The sequence below is a fragment of the Capra hircus genome, chromosome 3 (assembly GCF_001704415.2).
Source record: "Capra hircus breed San Clemente chromosome 3, ASM170441v1, whole genome shotgun sequence".
Taxonomy (NCBI): Eukaryota; Metazoa; Chordata; class Mammalia; order Artiodactyla; family Bovidae; genus Capra; species Capra hircus.
Window position 1 is genome coordinate 93,007,863 of NC_030810.1, and position 22,270 is coordinate 93,030,132.

At 42.8% G+C, this 22,270-nt stretch overlaps 1 pseudogene across 1 annotated transcript; it reads left to right on the forward strand.

Moving 5' to 3' along the window:
* LOC102179826 lies at window positions 11,465-16,879 on the forward strand (annotated as a pseudogene). The gene is made up of 2 exons (XR_001917893.1): window positions 11,465-11,478; window positions 16,041-16,879. The product of XR_001917893.1 is annotated as a 60S ribosomal protein L7 pseudogene (transcript).

The following is a 22,270-nucleotide window of genomic DNA, read 5'->3' on the forward strand; positions in this document are numbered from 1 at the left end:
CCAGGATGACACACACCGCATCCAGCACACTGGAGTCTGACACATCAAGCGTGCTGGCAGGATCTGTTTCCTTATAAAATCAAACCACAGAACCCTCCAAGGAGTGAGCCGAGAAGAAGGCTGAGAGAGGGGCTGTGAACAAGAATTCTCAGAAACTGTTCCCCTGAGCTTCATTTCTCGCTTGGGATTTTCACCGCAGGGGACATCAGTTTCCATTTAAAGTCAGGCTCGAGGAGGAACAAAATTGTTTCCCTTGGTTCTTCACAGCACAGCTGAGACAATCTGACATTTTCAAAAAGAATTTAACTAAATACTAAGGGAGAACAAAAAGGAAATAATAGCAGACAATATAAATAGTGAGCTTTCAGAGCATGAGTTTCTAATCCTAAGATAACCAAATGCTGGTCTTAAGGATAGGGTAATAATTTGGATTATTGTTCAGCAAATATTCATTCCCTACCCCCTCACTGTGGATGGAATATACTCCCTGTCCCATTGGTATTGACCTTGGCTGTGTAGCTTTTTTTTGACCACTGGAATGTTAATGGATGCAACATGAACAGGGTCCTTAAATGTGCTTACATGGGTGGCTTCTGCATCCAGTGGTCAGCCACGAGAAGAACCTGCCTTGGGTAGCACTGCCTCCACAGCCTGGACCCTAGGATGTCACGTGGTACAGATCTGAAGCCCACCTGAAGCCAGGAGCCCCCTCTAGCTGACACGGCAGAGCCTCCCAGGCAGCCCATTCTAGATCAGATGAACTGCTGAAAAGCTGCAGATTAAAGCACAAGCTTTAATCCAGACGTGGCAGCTCACTGGGCACTGGGCTGACTTGTTTTTCAGCATTATCGTGAGAATAGCTGACTGACACAGATAATGCAGGGTTATGTGCTGTGTTGTTGAAATCCCTTCCTTGGAGCAAGACTTGCCCATCTTACTGTCTGCTACCCATGAGCTGAATCAGGACATCTCAACGTTGTTCCTGATAGACAGACAGCTCACTGGACCTGACTTCTACCCCCAGCAGAGGGGGAAGCTTATCATCCGACTCAAAAGAACACCTGCCTCATCACCTCACTTGTCAGTGGAAAGTGGCCTTGCCTTGATGGTATACTGTAGACCTAGAGCATAATATATGTGAACCAGGCAATAACTGAGGTAGTGAATGCTTGGGATCGCAGAAGACGTTTTTCGCCCCGTGCTGCTCTAGCAGGAATTTTCATCCTTCCCTCCCTCAGGGAGTTAATGCCCCTTGTCAGCTCAGTTGCCACTTCCTCAGTGACCTTCACTGACAAGCCCCCCACTAGCCACTCCCATAGCTCTGCTTCTTCAAGGCTTTTAGAGATATAATTCACATTTGATTTGTTTCATGTCTTTTTGCCCCTCAGACGGTAAACTTCATGAAGCCAAGGATAAGCTTCTGGTTGTTTTTTCCTTCAGCACTGCACACTCCATGCCCAGCATGTATCTGGCACACAGACCCTTAGTAAATATCAATTGACTAGAGAAGGCTTTTGTCTCTCCCGACCCTCACGAGTGCCTGTTCCCTGGGAGATTATTTGATTTCCTAGACTTTCATTCCTTTCTCTAGCACTTTTTTTATCCCACAGCTCATGAACTTGTATGGTTCTGATCATAATTACAAGCTTCCTTCCAGCCCCTCAGGCACAGAAATGGAGTCTTCTACGCAAAAAGGTCTCATCGTCTGCATGGATGTGAGGATTCCTGCCTCTCAGTCAATAAAGAGGGAAACTGAGGCGCATGGTCCCACCGAGTTTACCTGGCCAACCTTGGCAAATGTCAGAGCTGTTGACAGGAAATTGGTTCTGCCCCTTTTGTTGTCACTGTGGGCATACAAGGTTTTCCTCGTCTCATGATAACTTTGGCACTGAATACCTTTGGTCTGAAACGCCCATTCCACGTTAAGCAGCCCTGGCTTTAGAGGGTCCATGGGTGACTAGGGGCGGGTTGGGAGCCGTCCACTGGCCAAGTGTTTGGTAGCAGCTGCCACATACCTTCCTTTGTTTTTTCCACCGTCGCTGGTTTTAACCCTCATCGAGAAGGCCACTTTGTCTGGGACAGGGAGGTAATTTCGTCTCGCGTCTGTTTGGCAGCTCCCTGATTACCAGCTGAGCCTGATTACACAGTCTGTGTGCCTGTCCCAGGACAGACGGGCGGCTGCTGCTCTGGAGGATGGAGGCGGCTCCAACTGTGAAATTGCGTTTTGAAGTCTCACTTGCAACACTTCTCTGGGGCGAACCCAGACCCCATTCCAGGGGGCAAAGGGTTCCCGGTTTCACAGTTAATTTCAGAGCTCTTGCACTCCCTTTCTCCCTCCGGCAGGAGGTCCTAATGCGTTAGACCATGCTCCCCTCTCTCTGCAGGCTTCAGATCTGCTGCTTTCCTAGTCGATCCTTGGTTTTCTGTTGGGGTGTGTGTGGGTGTGTGTGTGTGCATGTGTGTGTGTGTGTCTTCTCATGAGAGCAACCTCCCATTTGTGAATTCTGCAAGCTTGACCACAACACTCACAAAGGATGATTGAGGACTTCTGTGTGAGGAACTGGTGATATAGGCTGAGTAAGTAAGACGCAGTTCTGACCCCAGGAACTCATAGTAGAGATGAAGATATGCAACGTGGGAAGTTATAATCGTGGAGACCCAGGAGAAGACATTCCTTTTCTCAGAGAACGACAGAACTGAGTAGGTCTAGGAAGCTTTCACGGAAGACATGCCACCTTGATTGGGCCTTAAAGAGAATAACTGAGTTTTTTCCCCAAATAAGGAATTGATGGAAGGACAGACGGAACATTGTAACACAGAGAGGCATGAAATTGTGAGGTGTGAGGTGGAGAAACAGCGTGGGTAGGTAACCTGTCTGGGGTGAGTGGAGAAAGGGGAATGATCACACGTGCCTGGAAGACACCCTAGATGGGGCCTGGGGAAGGAAAGGGGTGAAAATATGGCTGGGAAATTGGTCTGAGGTCAGAGGATGTTGTTATATGACAAGCTCGTCTGCTGTGAGGGAGACAGGGCCACCAACATCACCACCTGTTTGAACATAAAGCAAGTCATCAAGCTTCTGTAAGAAATACCATTTTAATATGATAGGTCAAATGTTTCTCATAGATACATCAATTTTTGATAGATAAAACACATCATAGATAAACCAAGGAAAGTAACTTTAAAAAAATAATTTTCTTAAAGTACAGTTGAGTTACAATTGTGTTTAATTTCTGGTGTACAGCTGAGTGACTCAGTTATATATGTGTTCTTTTTCATATTCTTTTCCATTGTGGTTTATCACAGGATACTGAATATAGTTCCTTATGCTATACAGTAGTGAGTGAGTGAAGTCACTCAGTTGTGTCCGACTCTTTGTGACCCAGTGGACGGTAGCCTACCAGGCTCCTCTGTCCATAGGGTTTTCCAGGCAAGAGTACTGGAGTGGGTGCCGTTTCCTTCTCCATGCTATACAGTAGGGCCTTGTTTAATCCATCCAATAGATCATAGTTGGCACCTGCTGATCCCAAGCTCCCACTCCTTCCCTCCCTCACTCCCTTGGCAACCACAAGTCTGTCCTCTCTATCTGTGAGTCTGTTTTTGTTTATAGATATGTTCATTCATGTCGTATTTTAGACTCCACATATGTGGTATTCGTATGGTATCTGTCTGTCTCTGTCTGATAATTCACTTAGTATGTTCATCTCTACATCCTTCCGTGTTGCTGCCAATGACATCGTTTCATTCTTTTTATGACTGAGTGATATTCCATCTTGTTTATTGAAAGAAGGTAACTTTAAAAAGATCCTTTGATAAAATGAGTCTATGGCTGGATTGAGAATAATTGTCAAATGAAAGGTGGAGCTGATATCCCTGAACACTCAGGATGCCCCAGGCACAATGTATGCACTCGATATATGTTCATCTCATTTAACCCTCAGAACAACACTACAAGGCAGATACTAGCGCCATCCCCATATGGTAGTTGAAAGTGCCTAGAACAATGGGCACTTCTGAGTCATGCAATTTGAAGCCAGTTGGTCTGATTCTGGGGATTGTGTAGTAACTTATGGGCTGTTTGGGAGATAGCCAGAATCCTAGGCCAATTTTCTCGAGGCAGTGATAAGCCACAGAGGATTCGAAGCAAAAGCAAGGTCTGATCAGAGGATGATGGCTTCTCTGTTGAGAGCGAAAAAGTTGCTGAATAAATACTTGCAGAAGTTTCGGGGACAGCCGTTCAAACTGTGAGTGGGCCGTTGGGAAGAGGAGGCCAGACAGGTGAGTAGGGCTTTCCCTAGAAAAAGTTCTGTGCTAACAGTGCCTTTAAGGAGCCAAGCTGCACAGTGACAGGCTCTGAGCACAGGGGGCTGCCTGTGCACGTCAAAGGATGGTACAGACTTGATGGCATACTGATTTTTCCAATCGTCCATACGCCTTAAATCACCCCTCAGCAGGAGAACCTGCAATTACGAAAGCAGAGATCTTAAATTCCCTTTGTCCTCTTAGGTTGAAATGCAGTCATCTGAAGACACTCATAGCCCTTTACTTTGCCAGGCCAACCTCCTAAAACGATGTGTGTGTTCCCCAACAAGCAGGGGTTGCTTGTGTTAACGACTGTCGCCAGGACACTTTCAGAATTCCTGCAGCCTAAGATGCCTTTCAACCCACCGCACAGGAGTTCCTGCCCTCAGATTCATCGTTTCACTGCTTTCCAGCCTTCTTTGTCCTTTTCCAACCACCTTTCCCAATGAACCTCTGAATTTCATCCCTGCTCTTCCTGGGGTCTGCAAATCCTCTGTAATGAGTAGCCATCTGCGGATTTCATTTTTATGCAGTCTCCCCTCCCCCTTCAGGTTAGTAATAAAAATATTAAACAGGACTAAACCCTTAGCTGACCCCTGCAGGGCCCTGCCAGACAACTCCCCTTGGGATTGGCCGCCTTTTATCACTGCCCTTTTTTTCCTGCTGTTGTTTGGCCAATTTATAGTCATCTCCCTCTGTCCTCAGCCTAGTCAATCTAAACTGATTTTGAAAATAAAAGTGTTGAAAGATATCCCAAGATTTTCTAGTTAAAGTCCAAATCTGTGTTTTTTCCCCTATATAGCAGGAAAGAATTATGATATATGAGTGTTTTTCCTTCCTAACAAGATATTAAATATCAGCATATTTTGAGTGATCTAGAAAGTTGATGAAAATGTTTTATTTTCCACAGGCTCTTTGAAATCCTGTGTTCATGAGTTAGCAATTGCTAATAAAGAGTAAAGGTTTCACTCTGTTTCTATTTTGTTCACAAACACAGCCATAGAGCATTTTGCACTTTAGTTTCTCTAAGGTGTTAAAAAAAAAAGTAAACCTGACAAATTTGTGTTTATAACAAACTCCAAGGAAACATTTGATAGACCTACAAAAAATTGTTTACCACCTAGAAATACTTTTGTCTTTGACACAAATATTCCCCCGTGTTTGGAGATCCTACCTAGAGAGATACATAGTGGTCTATTTTTTTAAATATACTTTTTAAATTCTTTTAAAAATAGACTTTATTTTTTAGAGCAGTTTAAAGTTCACAGCAAAATAGAGTAGAATGTCCAGAGATTTCCCATGTACCCTCTGCCTCCTCCCACACATAACCTCCCCAATAATCAACATCCCCCACCAGAGAGGTACTTTTATTACAATCCATGAACCTACATCGACACATCATTATCATCCAAAGTCCATAGTTTACATTAGGATTAATTCTTGGTGGTGTGTGTTCTATGGGTTTTGACAAATGTATTTGACATCATACATTATGACGTCATACAGAATAGTTTCTGTCCTGAAAAAACTGCCCTAAAAATCCTCTGTTCTCTGCCTATTCATCTCCCTGTCCCCCTACCACCCAACACCCGCTTATCTTTTAAGTCGCCATAGTTTTATCCATTGAATTTTTATCCTGCATATACCACACTTTTAGAAGTCCTAGAAGAATAAATGTAGCATCTCATTCCTCTGGGACTGCATTTTGAGTGCATGACTGTGCTATGAAATTTGAATACATCTGTTCCAGGACAGTTTTTTTGCCCCTTGCCCTCCCGAGACGTGGAGCTCATTGAGTCAAAAGCTCAGGTGGTAGCATCTGGCCATGAGAAGACATCTTTTCAGGCTCTGTTTATCTTTGCCTCAGTACCCTCGTCATAGCAATGAGGATGGACAGAGATTTAAAAGCAAATATCATCTAACAAATTGGCCAGACCAATTCCTCATCCAGCATCCAGAACAAGAGATAGCACTTCTCAGAATTTGCTCGTCAGGGGGAAATACCCTTATCTAGTTCTGTAATGCCTTTCTCTTTTCCTCAATATGTATGTATGTATATATAAATATATGCATACACACATATATATGCATACATACATATATATGCACATCTATATGCATACTATATATATACATATTGAGGGAAAGTGAATGGTATTATAGACCATATATATATGTATATATATATGCATACACACATATATATGCATACATACATATATATGCACATCTATTTGCATACTATATATATACATATTGAGGGAAAGTGAATGGTATTATAGACCATATATATGTATGTATATATGCATGTATATGGTGGTGGTTTAGTTGCTGCGTCGTGTCCAACTCTTGTGATCCTGTGGACTGTAGCCTGCCAGGCTCCTCTGTCCATGGGATTCTCCAGGCAAGAACACTGGAGTGGGTTGCCATTTCCTTCTCCAGGGGATCTTCCCAACGCAAGAATCTAACCTGGGTCTCCTGCATTGTAGGCAGATGATTTACCAACTGAGCTATGAGGGAAGCCCATACTTGTATACACATATATGTAAAATGTATATGTATAAATGTAACCTATATATTGTCTTATACTTTTATAAAGACTTCTAAAGGGAGAGCCTTCAATATTTGGACCATATTTTTAAATTTTTTGTGAAATTTTTCTTGGTCAGAAGTGCTTTAATAAACAAGACCTTCCAAACTGGAAACCTTAATAATATTTTTTACATTACAACTGAACAAAAGAGCATGAAATAGTAGGAACCCCACTTTCTCAATATATTTTAACTCTATCATATAGAAAGAAGATAAAAGGGAAAAGAATTTTATAGTTCACAGAATATCTGTATCTTTCATCACAAATGTGTTATTTGTATTCTTAGGATGTCATTTTATATGATAAAGGAATTCATGAAAAGATATATTTTAGATAGCATACACAGTAGACAGACTTATTCTATACATGTAAAATTTGCCTGTGTTGTGTAGGCACATATTTTTGTGAACGTGTTTGTAAAAACATACAAATGTAATCTCACTGGTGAGCCATCTCAATTGAAATGGTGATGTGGGTCCTCAGCCAGGTTTTCTTTGTATTTCAGCACACCAGGTCTCAATGGCAATGGAGTGAGAGCTGTCCTGTTTCTAAGTCCCAGAAGCCCAGGTTTGTGTTTGTGTATGGGGAGAGTTAATGAGAACAGAATGGCTTTCTTTCCCTTGCTTCCCCAATCCCATCTGTTCAAACAAAAGGCTGAAAGGGAAAGAGAACTGAGACCCTGCTGGTCAAGGGGGGAGGAATAATAACACATATCCTTGGGCAACATTTCAGCACATGCAACCCTTTTATACTGTGCTAGAGCTTTTATTCAGACAAAAGGAAGTCAGGCCAATGTAGGTTCCATTAAAAAAGAATCATTATTAAAAAAAAATACATTAGCCCCAAAGGCTAGCTTTTTTTTTTTTTTCCAATGACTGCATTTATAAGTTTAGATTAAAAAATAGAAAACATGTAAGAGGGGATGAAAGCAGTTTGGCTCTAGTGAAATCTGCAGAGTAACCCACCTGTGTAGAGAGCTGTAGAAGAGCAGTTTTCACTTACTTTGCATCAAGTTCAAGGTCCTAGTAATAAATGTGATCACAGAAGGAGTAAAGAAGGCACTACCCGTCTTCCTAACCTATGAAAACATTGGAATTTCCAGTGGTGGACAAGGAAACAAATTGCCCTCTGTCCTTCAGGTCAATAGCTTGTCAACAGAAGCCTGGCAAGCATCTCCCTGGAAGGTCTAAGAACTTTCCGCAAAACAATTCTATTGAGGTTGGCTGGCTCCTAGAGATGGCTCCTAAAATACCAAAGGGACATCCTCAAGGAATTATCCCACAAGGTTTGCTGATGCTCTGAGACATCACAAGGACTTACTGGATATTATTCCACTAACTCCAGGCCTGAGCTATTGAATGATCTTAACCACAGTGAGGAAAGTGAATTTGCCATCAAACAATTTTCTTTTATCTGTATTTCAAATGTTGTGTTTTAGTAAACAATTCATCAAAATAACCGTGTTGCCATCATGTAGGGAAAGGAAAGGGGAAGTGTTAGTCGCTCAGCTGTGTCTGACTCTTTGTGACTCCAGGGACTGTAGCCCGCCAGGATCCTCTGTCCATGTAATTTCCCAGCAAGAATACTGGAGTGGCTTGCCGTATCCTCCTCCAGGGGATTGTTCTGACCGAGGGATCGAACTTGAGTCTCCTGCATTACAGGCAGATTCTTTACTGTCTGAGCCTCCAAGGACAGCCTGATCATTCATTTGAAAGTATGAAATGAAGTGGGAGAAGGTGAGGGTGGGATGATTTGAGAGAATAGCATTGAAACATGTATATTATCCTATGTGAAATAGATCGCCAGTCCAGGTTCAATGCATGAGACAGGATGCTCAGGGCTGGTGCACTGGGATGACCCTAAGGGATGGGATGGGGAGGGAGGTGAGAGGGAGGGTCAGGATGGGGAACACACGTACACCCATGGCTGATTCATGTGAATGTACGGCAAAAACCACCACAATATTGTAAAGTAATTAGCCTCCAATTAATATAAATTAAAAAGAAAGAAAGAGAAATGAAGTCTATTTTCTCCTCTTGAGTTAACCCTGATGCCATTGCTCCTGTGGCAAGGAAAGTAAGGAAGGAAGGAGAGGGTCACAGAGCCCACCAAGGCCGTGTATTATGGTCACTATATATTCAAATAAGGAAGGAGATCAGATCTCCAAAATACTTTACAAAGGATCAAAAAAAGCAAGGAAGTGGAAAATAAGAAGAAAATGTGAACATTAAGAAACGCCATTTTAACCTAGAGGGGTGAGACCGGGGGCGTTGGGGTAGGAGGCAGGCTCAAGAAATAGAGGATATATGTATACATACAGCCGATTCATTTTGTTATACAACAGAAAATAACACAACATTGTAGAGCAATTATACCCAATTTAAAAAAAAAGAAAGGAATGTCATTTTAGAATCTTCTAAAATTGTGAATATCTGAGGAAACTGTAAGGAAATGTTTCAGCTATCACAGGGACACACCAAGGTGTGGAGAGCTAATTCACTCCTTAGAAGGTCCATCAATGTGGAAGGCAAACGATACCTAAAATCTAAGGAGCCACAGGCTCTGAAAACAAGTGAAATTTCCTGTGAGGGGAGTCTTGGAGTTTAGTAAGGCACAAGTTTAGCAAATTTTGATCATCTCGATAGCAATACTTGGTAGTAATATTTTCTCATAAGTGCTCCTTTTCATCATGTGTTCAACCTTCAATTACGCATGTAAATAGAAGGGAAAGACAGTCCAGAGGGGTGATTGATCAAAACTGCATTATCCAGCTTTCACCTGCCTCATATTGTTCTTTTTCACAATGCATTCTGTTTCCTTATTATTTATTTTCACTTGGACTAATTTTAAAATGAGTTTTTATTCCCTAGTTACTTTGGTCAGTGTTAGCCCGGAATAAAAAACACACCCTTTGTAATCCATAGAGAATGTAATCCACAACATTAATAACTGGTGAGCTGAATGCATTTGCCTATCTGTCTCCCTCCTCTATCCCTAAAGGAAAAGATGAATTATACCTACTTTACAGAATAGATGAGTTTTGAAAGACTTGACTACAAAAGTTAATTTTGGTGAACAGAATTCTGCTTTGCCATGGTTCTTGATCTGAAAGCTAAAGTTGTGCACCTGATGAAAAGCCTACTCTGGGAGATAATAAGAACCATACTTAAAAGATAGTAAGGCTGTTAAAATTGTGCTTTTAAAGGTGATCAAGGCTAATTGTTGGGTGACTATCATTATACTGTCCACACTAAGTCACAAGAGACAATATACATTGTATTAATAGTTTTGACAAGAGATCCCCAGCCCCAGCTCCCAAATGTTCAGTTTTGGGGACCTTTAAGGAATGTTCTGGGGCTTCCCCACTGGCTGAGCAGTAAAGAATCTGCTTGCAATGCAGGAGGCGTGGGTTAAATCCCTGGATCAGGAAGATGCTCTGGAGGAGGACGTGGCAACCCACTCCAGGAGAATTCTTGCCTGGAGAATCCCATGGACAGAGGAGCCTGGCAGGCTGCAGTCCATAGGGTTTCAAGGCGTCAGACATGACTGAAGTGACTAAGCGCGCACACAAGGAGTGTTTTGTTGGGTTTTACCACTGTTTTCTATATGAAGGTAGTTATACAAATAAATTGGACCCATTCTCTCTGCCATCATTGACAAGGTATAGATACATTTGAAAGAGTTGTTGTCTTCTGAGCATTTGACTTACATGCTCAGGTATCAAACACAGTCCACAGTCTGAGGAACTGAGTCCACAGATTGTTTGAAAACTTCTAATTTAGAAGATTGGAGGTAAATATTAATAAAACAATGTGTATCTGTATATCATGGCAGGCACTCAACATATTTTAACTGCTCAATCCTTCCTCATTGGCTTTTTGTTTCGCAAAAGGGTCAATATCTTGTGTTACACTAGGACTTCTCACCTTAATTAACCTTATTCCCCTGAATTTTGACAGGATGTTATGCCTTTGATATAATATTTTTTTCATTCAAGTTATGTTTGAAGATGTCATATAAGACCAAGTCTTACTCAGTTCTGTATATTCAGCAGCTTGTATGATGTTTCATGCCTAGTGGGTGCCCTCTTCCCCGAATGTTGAGTAGAATGAACTTGCCAAAGTATTAGGATCTTCCCTCCATGGGTGGAAGGTGATGGTAGGAGAGTTGCCTGACTTAGGAGAAGGGGAAGGGAGAAGAAGTACACTCTGACAGTCTAGTCCTCAGACTAACAGCTCTCCCTAGCATGTCCTGTTCATCTTCTAAACCAACTGGGAGGGCCATAATAATAAGTGAGGAAGATGACTAGGCTCTTCATTCAAAGGACAGTAAATATCTCCTTCCCACTTTTGACACAGGTGCCCATGTCTCTGATCCCATGACTCAAAGTGAATGGAGATAACTCCTGATTGGCAGTCACGACATGTGTCACTGGCTGAATATAACCTTTGGTCAACTAACTCTTGGTTCCCTCAACTGAAAGGGGTAGAGTTGTTCCAGTAAGGTTGTAGCTCCAAAGGGTTGTGATTTGCAAAAGCCCTGAGATAGGGTTCCAAGTGGGTGGTCATGATGGAGAAGCAAAGGTAGGGTGATCCTGAACCATGGTCTGGATATGGCACTGTGTTCTAGGCTTGTGGTTTAATAAAAAGCATTGAGTGAATAGATTATTCCCCAATACCTAGCATATTATCTAGCCCAAACAAGTGCTCAGAATATGTGTCAAGAATCATAATAAAGAATATAGCTGGTTTTTATTTTTGGTTCCTGGCACAGAGTTCCAAAACTTCTTGGAATTTACTGAGTGATAATAATGTCTTTTATGTCTTTTATCAGTATAAGAGCCACTTTTGACCATACTCAAGTGTATGCTAATGAGATGATTTTTGATGGGACCTGTTATGATCAACCTAGATAGCATATTCAAAAGCAGAGACATTACTTTGCCGACTAAGGTCTGTCTAGTCAAGGCTATGGTTTTCCCAGTGGTCATGTATGGATGTGAGAGTTGGACTGTGAAGAAGGCTGAGTGCCGAAGAATTGATGCTTTTGAACTGTGGTGTTGGAGAAGACTCTTGAGAGTCCCTTGGACTGCAAGGAGATCCAACCAGTCCATTCTGAAGGAGATCAGCCCTGGGATTTCTTTGGAAGGAATGATGCTAAAGCTGAAACTCCAGTACTTTGGCCACCTCATGCGAAGAGTTGACTCATTGGAAAAGACTGATGCTGGGAGGGATTGAGGGCAGGAGGAGAAGGAGACAACAGAGGATGAGATGGCTGGATGGCATCACTGATTCGATGGACATGAATCTGAGTGAACTCTGGGAGGTGGTGATGGACAGGGAGGCCTGGCGTGCTGCGATTCATGGGGTGGCAAAGAGACAGATACGACTGAGCGACTAAACTAAATAGTTTAAGATATGAAAGAAAAACCAAGCATGTCATTACGATGAGAGGATTAGAACTTTCAACCCCACCCTTGATCTCTTGGAAGGAAGAGAGAACTGGAGGTTGAGTTCAATCATAGCCATTATTTTTTAATTGTATTGACATATAGTTGATTTACACTGGTGTGTGTGTTTATAATATGTGTACAGCATTGTGTTTAATTTCTGCTAGACAGCCGAGGACTCAGACTCAGTTTTATATATATATATTCTTTTTCATTACGGCTATCCCAGTAGGACTTTGTTGTTTATCCATCCTATATATAATAGTTTGCATCTACTAGTCCCAAACTCCCAGTCCTTGCCTCCCTCACTCTCCGTACCCTTGGCAGCCACAAGTCTGGTTTTGTTTCATAGATATGTTCATTTGTGTTGTATTTTAGATTCCACATATAAGTGATATCATATGGTATTTATCTTTCTGTTTCTAACTTAGTTAGCTTAGTATGATCATCTCTAGGTCCTTCCATGTTGCTGCAAATGGCATTATTTCTGTTCAATGGTTGAATAATATTCCATTTATATATCTATACCACATCTCCTTATAAGTACCACGTGCTAACCGATTGCACCACTGGAGCTCCTATATCGCATCTTCTTTATCCACGTGGTCAATCATTTAATCAACTATACTCATGTAATGAAATCCAGCAATCAGGAGAGCTTCCTGGCTGTCAAAGAGATTAATGTGCTGAGAGGGTGGCATGCCAGAGAAGGCAAGGAATCTGTGCCTTTCTGCTGAGAGCTTGCCCTATGCATCTCTTCCAACAGGCAGGTCATGAGTTGTAGACTTTAGTCATTCTAGTGAATTATCAAACCTGACAGAGGGTCATGGAAACCCCCTAATTTGTAGCCAAATCTGGCAGAAGTGCTGGCACCCTGAAAACACCACTTGCAAGTGGCATCTGAAATAAGTCTTGGGAGTGTTGTGCCTTTTCTTGTGGGGGTGTGTGTGTGTGCTAAGCCACTTCACTCATGTCCAACTCTTTGCCACTCTATGGACTGTGGCCTGGCAGGCTCTCCTGTCCATGGAGCTCTCCAGGCAAGAATACTGGAGTGGGTTGCCATGTCCTCCTCCAGGGGATCTTCCTGACCCAGGGACTGAACCTGAGTCTCTTTCGTCTCCTGCATTACCACTAGAACCACCACACTAACTTCAGTGTCCTAAACCTGTGGGGTCTTTGCTTACTCTGAGTAGTTGGTATCAGGATTGAATTGAACTATTAGGACACTCAGTTGGTGCCAGAGAATTGATGTTGGAGCATAGTAAATATTTGCATAATATTTGCATAAAAATAAATAACACTAATGGGGATGGGGAGGGAGGTGGCAGGGAGGGTCAGGATGGGGAACACATGTACACCCATGGCTGATCCATGTGAATGTATGGCAAAAACCACCACAATATTGTAAAGTAATTAGCCACCAATTAAAATTTAAAAAAAAAAAAAAGCAGAAGAAGCTGCCTGCCAATGCAGGAGACATGAGAGACTTAGGTTCCATCCTGGGTCGGGAAGATCCCCTGGAGGAGGACATGGCAACCCACTCCAGTTTTCTTGCCTGGAGAATTCCATGGACAGAGGAGCCTGGTGGGCTACGGTCCAAAGGGTCCCACTTACTGTATTTCAGGCACTGTTCTGAGTGCTCTTTGTATATTACCTCATCTAATCCTTACAACAAAACTGTGAGATAGAAGTCATTATCATGCCCACTTTACATGTAGGAAATGGAGGCATCCAGAGGATAAGTAATTTTAATTTTACACAGCTGGTATATAGCAAAATTGGGAATTAAAACCAGGCATTGTAGCTGCAGAGCCTACATCCTAAACCGCTACCCACATGCAGTCTCACTGCTTAGCTCTGTCTTCTTGACCCTGGAGCAGCTTAAAACACTAAACGAGTCAGATCTGAAGATGTTGAACTAACCTACTGGCAAACATTCAGAAATCTGGAAAGGATTTCTTTTGAGACACTTCATAAAAGTCTGCGATGGGGTTGCCAGTTCTGGAGAACTGAAAGGATGCTACATGCTGTATCTCAACTCGAATATTAAGTGTGAAATTCCTCAGACCCTATTAATCAAAGCAATCTCCAGAATCAGTATTCAGAATCAGTTGTGTACATAGACAAAAGTTAATCATGTAGTAGACATATATGGTACTCCCAAGTTGGCTCTGTCCGAAAGGATAGATAACACTATCTATGGGAAGGAGACGAACCTTCCCATCTTTGGAAAAGAGAGGGCAGAAGAGAGTCCCACTTATCTGAATGAATTTGAAGCACTCCACAGCTGCCTTGTGCCCTCCCCATACCTCTTCATATGTAAAGTATTTTCTATTTGGACCGCAGAGCAAGACTAGATGAATAACATGGCTGGTGACCCTTATCTGCAAAGGGCCTTGGCCTCTCATAAAAATACTTAATAGAGTTCTTTCCCTTTAATTGCATGCCACAGTCTTTGGAGGCCCATCCATCTCTATGGATGCTCCAGGCACTAACCCCCCTTTATAATGTGGCTCCGCCTGAGTGTGGAATCAGCTGATGAGGCCAGGGGTCCCAAGGCAGTACACCATCTGGTCAAGGTCATGGGTGGCAGATTACCAATTAGGAAGCATGGCAGGGAGGATGCTGTGTGGCTGGGGGCCAGGAATAGATGGTGGATCAGCCATTAGTAAGGGAACCAGAGTAGGTGTTGCAACAGATTAACACACGAATCTTTGCTTTCAGAGGATCTTGTGTGAAATCTTAGATTTGGTCACTAGGAGCTTTCAGAGGTGGATAATGAAGCAACTTTTAAAATAGATGAGCCTGCACTTAGAGCCGGTGAAGGCAATGGCAGCCCACTCCAGTACTCTTGCCTGGAAAATCCCACGGATGGAGGAGCCCGGTGGGCTGCAGTCCATGGGGTCGCTAAGAGTCGGACACAACTGAGCGACTTCACTTTCGCTTTTCACTTTCATGCATTGGAGAAGGAAATGGCAACCCACTCCAGCGTTCTTGCCTTAAGAATCTCGGACGGGGGAGCCTGGCGGGCTGCCATCTATGGGGTCGCGCAGAGTCGGACACAGCTGAAGTGACTTAGCAGCAGCAGCACTTAGAGCAATGGGTCTCAAACTTAAAGATGCATATGAGTCACCTGGGGATCTTGTTAAAAGATCCCCTGACTGTTTCTGATTCTGTGGGTCTGAGGTAGGCCTGAGATTTTGCATTTATAATAACCCAGAAGATGCCTGGGCTTCCCTGATAGCTCAGTTGGTAAGGAATCTGCCTGCAATGCAGGAGACCCCGGTTTGATTCCTAGGTAGGGAAGATCTGCTGGAGAGGGGATAAGCTACCTACTCCAGTATTATTGGGCTTCCCTTGTGGCTCAGCTCGCACAGTGTGGGAGACCTGGTTTGGTCCCTGGATTGGGAAGATCCCCTGAAGAAGGGAAAGGCTACCCACTCCAGTATTCTTGCCTGGAGAATTCCATGGACTATAGTCCATGGGGTCACAAAGAGTTGAACAGAACTGAGCAACTTTCACTTTCAGAAGATGCCTGTGCTGCTAGGAAATGGACCACTCTTTGAGTAGCAAGGTCTTAGAACACATCCTACCTGGATTCTCTGCTTCCTCTCCAGAAGACTTCCCCTATAATTCTCTACATCTCTGGAATCTGTTTTCTGTAGTCATTCTACTCAACACCTTAGATTAAAAAAGGGTTCTTGCCTCTTTCCCGGCTGGAACCACGGAGGGTGCAGAAGAGAAGAAAAAGAAGGTTCCTGCTGTGCCAGAAACCCTTAAGAAAAAGCGGAAGAATTTCGCAGAGCTTAAGATCAAGCGACTGAGAAAGAAGTTTGCCCAAAAGAGGCTTCGAAAGGCAAGGAGGAAGCTTATCTATGAAAAAGCTAAGCATTACCACAAGGAATACAGGCAGATGTACAGAACTGAAATTCGAATGGCTAGGATGGCACAAAAAGCCGGCAACTTCTATGTACCCCCGGAACCCAAATTGGCGTTTGTCATCAGGATCAGAGGTATCAACGGTGTGAGCCCAAAGGTTCGAAAGGTGCTGCAGCTCCTTTGCCTCCGGCAGATCTTCAATGGCACCTTTGTGAAGCTCAACAAAGCATCAATTAACGTGCTGCGAATTGTGGAGCCATACATTGCATGGGGGTACCCAAATCTGAAGTCTGTAAATGAATTGATCTACAAGCGTGGTTATGGCAAAATCAACAAAAAGCGAATTGCCCTGACAGACAACGCATTGATTGCTCGATCTCTTGGGAAATACGGAATCATCTGCATGGAGGATCTGGTTCATGAGATCTATACCGTTGGAAAACGTTTCAAAGAAGCAAACAACTTCCTGTGGCCCTTTAAACTGTCTTCTCCACGAGGTGGAATGAAGAAAAAGACCACCCATTTTGTAGAAGGTGGAGATGCTGGCAGCAGGGAAGACCAGATCAACAGGCTTATTAGAAGGATGAACTAAGGTGTCTACCAGGATTATTTTTGTAATCTGGTTTATAAACAATTGAAACAAACAAACAAAAAAAGAGGGTTCTCTTGTATGTTAGTGGAGAATAAGGAAGACTTGGTTCCTAAACTTTCTTTTTTCTTTTCATTTACTTTTTAATTGTACAAGTAATTCTATTTGAGCCAGCTCAAATACTGTAACATTTCCTATGTGAGCTCTTCCTTGTCTATCTCTAACGTAAAGACTCTTCTTTGAAGGTTAACATAGCCATAATACCATTATTATTCTCAACAAAGTTAATAATAATTCTTTAATATCATATAATATCTGAAAAGTGAAAGTTTTAGTCACTCAGTCGTGTCTGACTCTGAAACCCCATGGACTATAGCTTGCCAGGCTCCTCTATCCATGGAATTCTCTAGGCAAGAATACTGGAATGGGTTGCCTTTCCCATCTGCAAAGGATCTTCCCAATCTGCGGATTGAACCTGGGTCTCCCACCTTGTGGGCAGATTCTTTACCATCCGAGCCACCAGGAACCCCATATAATATCTAGTTCATGTTTAATTTCAGTTAATTGTCCCTAACATGTCTCTTTATAGTTGGTTTTTTTGAATCAAGATCTAAATCAGGTCTGCAAATTACATTTGTTTGGTTTATTTCTTAATATCTCAAACTTCTTAATCTCTTAATATCTCAGACTTCTTAATCTCTAAACAGCTCCTCTCTCTCTCTCTCTCTCTCTTTTTTTTTTTTTTTTTGTTATTTCATTCCAGTTGAAGAAAGTAGGTTATTTGCTCTGTAAAATTTCCCTCATTCTGAATTTGTCTGCATCTTCTTGGTGTTATTTACCATGTTCCTTTAACCCCTATATTTCCTCTAAATAGGTAATTAAATTCAGAGATTTGACCAGATTCATCACTGTTTTTGTTTGTTGTTCAGTAATAATCCTGGTGCTATGTACTTGCCACTCTATTGCATTGGATAGAAAGTATAATGGGTTGTTTCACCTTTAGAGATGTTAGGATTGATCCTTGGGTTCAGATAATGTGGTCTTGAACCACCTATCACAGCACCCTTCATCATCCTTTCCAGTCTTAACCATCATTGATAACCCCTGTCTGCACTCTTGAAAGTGTTCCTGTAGCACCCTGCGCTTCCCTATTACACAACTTGATTCATCAGTTTTCTCTACTTTGCGGTGAATTTCCTCAAGGCAGGATCATGTCTCACTTTAGCACCTAGCCTAGTACCCAGCATATAGTTAATACCCAATAAATAGTTACTGAGTGAGTGAATTCTGCCCCTAAGGTCTCCTGAGATCAGCAGGTGCCCACCAGGTTTTGGTGTCTATGTTGCGTTCTTTGTGGAGATGTTCAGGATTTTTAAAGCCCTGGTAGTACAGAAGGAATTCCTTCTAAAATTCTACCACTGTTGGGCTTGGTGTCACTTCAAAGACAAGGTTTTTAAGACATGACCTGAGCTCCCAGGCCCCGTGGTGCCACAGTGGAGGTAAGGAGAGAAAAAGGAAGAGATTTTCCTAACCTTTGAGCCAAGGAAACAGATCTCTCCTGGTCAGATACATGACCACATGCAGACTTACTGAGGGGACGGAAGTGCCTGCTTTGGAAGGAAGCAAGGAGTACTCCAGGCAACAAATTCCCATCTACCTCTTTCCCTCGTTTGAACCCCAATAACTTGTTTCTGGGGTTTCCCAGGTGGATCGGGGTAAAGAATCCACATGTCAATGGAGGAGATGCAGGAGACACAAATTTGATCCCTGGGTTGGGAAGATCCCTGGAGGAGGAAATAGGAGCCCATTCCAGTATTCTTGCCTGGGAAATCCAGAGGAGCCTGGCGGGCTACAGTCCCTGGACATGACTGAGCGAGCGAGAACCTGCTTCTGAGTAGAGGGATCACTGGTGCTTGCACTGAACTTCTCCCTTCTTCCAGGACATCTTTGAATTTAACAGCCCTCATATGGGACAGTTCTTCCAAACTGCTCCATTTGTGGGATGGTAGATGACCCTTGAATTTTTTCAGTGCGTTCATGACAGGGAATTAGGGGTGGGGGGTTGCTGGTATATCGTAGCACAAGGAGTGAGATCTTAACTTTTGGAGACTGAAGGATTGATAACAGCATGTCCAGTAGGAGGTGGTGGTGGTGGTTTAGTCACTAAGTCATGTCTGACTCTTGTGACCTCATCAACTGTAACCTGCCAGTCTCCTCTGTCCGTGGGGTTCTCCAGGCAAGACTACTGGAGTGGGTTGCTATAGGAGGAGCCCTTATCAATGAAGATGCTGATGGTATTTTGGAATGAAGAGGAAATGCTAAAAGGAGGTGTTTGTAAAGGTCCTGAAAAAACCCCTTAAAATAAATGTCTAAGATTAAGAGAGAACTGCTATGTGTTCTTGCCTGGAGAATCCCAGGGACAGGGGAGCCTGGTGGGCTGCTGTCTATGGGGATGCACAGAATCGGACACGACTGAAGCGACTTAGCAGCAGCAGCTATGTTTCCAGGTTCCAAATGCTAAGGGAGTACTCCCCTAGTACTCTCTGTGCTAATATAAGTCTACACATGGATACACAAGCCTATTTGTTAAGACACTGCTTCTCAACTGGGTGATGATTTTATGCCCCAGGAAACGCTGATCAATGTCCGGAGGCATTTTTGGTGGTTAAGACTGTGGAATTGCTACTTGTATCTGATGACTCCAGGCCAGGAATGTCACTAACCATCCTACTATGCACAAGCATCCCCCACAACAAAGAATTGTCTGGGCCAAAACATCAATTGTGCTGAGGTTTTAAAAAACCCTACCTTCTAACAGTCTGTTGTCCCTTCACCAGTTGTAGTCACATTCAATTGCACAGCTCTGAGATGCTTCAGCTTAATGTCTTCCACCTGAATTCCTAAAATCCACTCTCAAGTTCTTTGGACTCTCCCTTGGACACCCAAGGAACAGTTCTGTAATATCCTTCAAAACCAGAGGTCCCAAATGCATTTTCTTTTACTAGCCAAATCTCTGCTATATCCCCACCCAAGTACCCTCTTCGATTTGTGCGTGTGTTGTTTTTTAAGCCTTGCTTTTCATACCTCATATTTTTTAGAAAAGACAGTACCGAAATATACAGAGCAACCAATGAAACAAATTAAAACATCTCTGGTTAAAATATTTGTATTTTCTGAATACTCCCTCCCTACATTCCCTGTTTCAGAGTTAAGGAAGCTCTTCCCGCCCACCCTCACCCCCAATAAGGCCCAATTAACCAGGGCCCTTTTGGGGGCATACTGCATTCAAAATTAAGAGACCGATGCTTGACAGAAAAGGTTAGAAGATTTTTAACCCTTGCTGAATCTGAAAATGGAGTGCTGTGACATCTCTGTCATCAGTGAGTTTCTTTAAATATTTTGATCAAGCTGGTACAAAACCCAAATGATAAGAGCTGGCAAGTTACTGAAACTCTTAAGAGCCGGATTTTTCCCTATAAAATAAAGTGTCTTTAGGATGCCCTTCAGCATGAGAGACTAGATTGACAGTCTTTCTGGAACTAGTCAGAAGAGCTGCAAATGAAGCAGGCAGGACAAGTTAGGCTGCAAATGGGAAGACGTTTCAGGGAAGTTGTCTCACCTCCTCATGCCTTTCCTTGAGAGTATTATGGTCTCCTTAAATCGTCATCCTCATCATCATTCTCACAATCTCCATAAGCCAAGCACCAGTGCTTGACCTGCCCATACACAATCTTCAAAATAATGTTCTAATGACCGTAGAATATAAGCAGTTCCCTCAAGGATGGGAAGGGTGTACACATATTTGTATTTAAGGAAGGGAGTTTGGGATGAGAGTAAAATGGAGAGAACTGAAACAGTGTGGGCTTCCCTGGTGGCTCAGATGGTAAAGAGTTTGCCTGCAACACAGGAGACCTGGGTTCGATCCCTGGGTCAGGAAGATCCCCTGAAGAAGGGAATGGCAACCCACTCCAGTATTCTTGCCTGGAGAATTCCATGGACAGAGGAGCATTGTGGGCTACCGTCCATGGGGTCACAAAGGATTGGACATGACTGAGCGACTAGCACTTTCACTTTCTGAAAGAGAACAACCTGCTGTCAGATTTTGGAGTGTCCAATGAGACAGACCAGCCATCACTGACCGAAGTCTAATAAGCTCAACCTCATTGTCTGATGAGGTCATGTGTTAGTAAAAGCTACGAGTTCTCATCATTTTATATTTCTTCCCTGTCATCTCTTAGAACTATAGACAGTCTAGGTTGCCAGCTTTCTCAATCTGTAGATAGAAGTAAAATTGTATTACTAACAACCAATGGAAGTTTTTATTTTTGCCCCTCCTTGCACCCACTTGCCTCACCTCTTCAAGTCCTTTTCTTTCCCACTCCAGTATTTTGGCTAGTCCCAGAAGAGGTGCTGCCATATGAGTTCATAAACCACTACATGGCACCTGTCATCTTTTTCCTCTGGTGCTCCCCATCTAGTTGACTAATCATGGAATTTCAAGAAGAGTGGCAGTACTGATAATTTAGATGATGTCCTCCCTCCCCCAGGAAGACAAGATCCATCCCAGGATGGATGCTCCTAAATCACCACCAGTCCTTAAAGTGCCAGAGCCATGCTGAGTTTTATGGAAAAGCCGGGGAAAATTCCTTTCCTCATCTCTGTGTGGATCTGTGCAGCTGCTCTTCAAAGTTTTACCCAGAATTGAACAAAAGGCTTTCAGGAAAACAGCCTCCACTACTGATGCAATGAATTGGCCAAGAACACACGTGTGTATACACATGTACATACATAGGCTCACATAAACAAGCAGCAGCAGAGGTGAAATCTCTGGGGTTTTTTAAGTTGTTTGTTTTTTTTAAAATATGGACCATTTTTTTAAAGCCTTTATTGAAATTGTTACAATATCCCTCCCATTTTATGTTTTGGTTTTAGGCCCCATCACATGTGGGATCATAGCTCCCTGACAAGGGATTGAACCTGCACCTACCCCCAGCATTGGAAGACAGAGTCTTAACCACTGGGACCATCAGGGAAGCCCCTGAAATCTCTGTTTAGAAAATATTTTTTTTTCCAAAGTAAGTGGGGTCTGCAGAGAGGCAACTTTGCCTAAAAACAAGATAACCTTTATCCAATAGCTTACATTTCTTTTCTCCCAGCTGTGGTGTCTTGACCATCCCACTTCACAATTATGGGTCCTGCTTTTTATTTTCCTATTTAAATTTCTATTCCAAGAGCTTTCCCAGATTACAAGAATAGTATCTCTTCCTCTTACAAGACATAAGTCTCTTGCAACTTTTGAATCATGGTTTTGAAAGCTATGCCTCCTTCCCAGAAGGCCGCCAAGTGATTAAGGCAAAGCTTCATCAGATTTCAGGTTCAAATGTCTTGAGGCTACTTCCTGCTCCAGCACATGACCTGGAAATCACTTCTTCCTAAGGAGATGGTAGTGGAGGAGAAG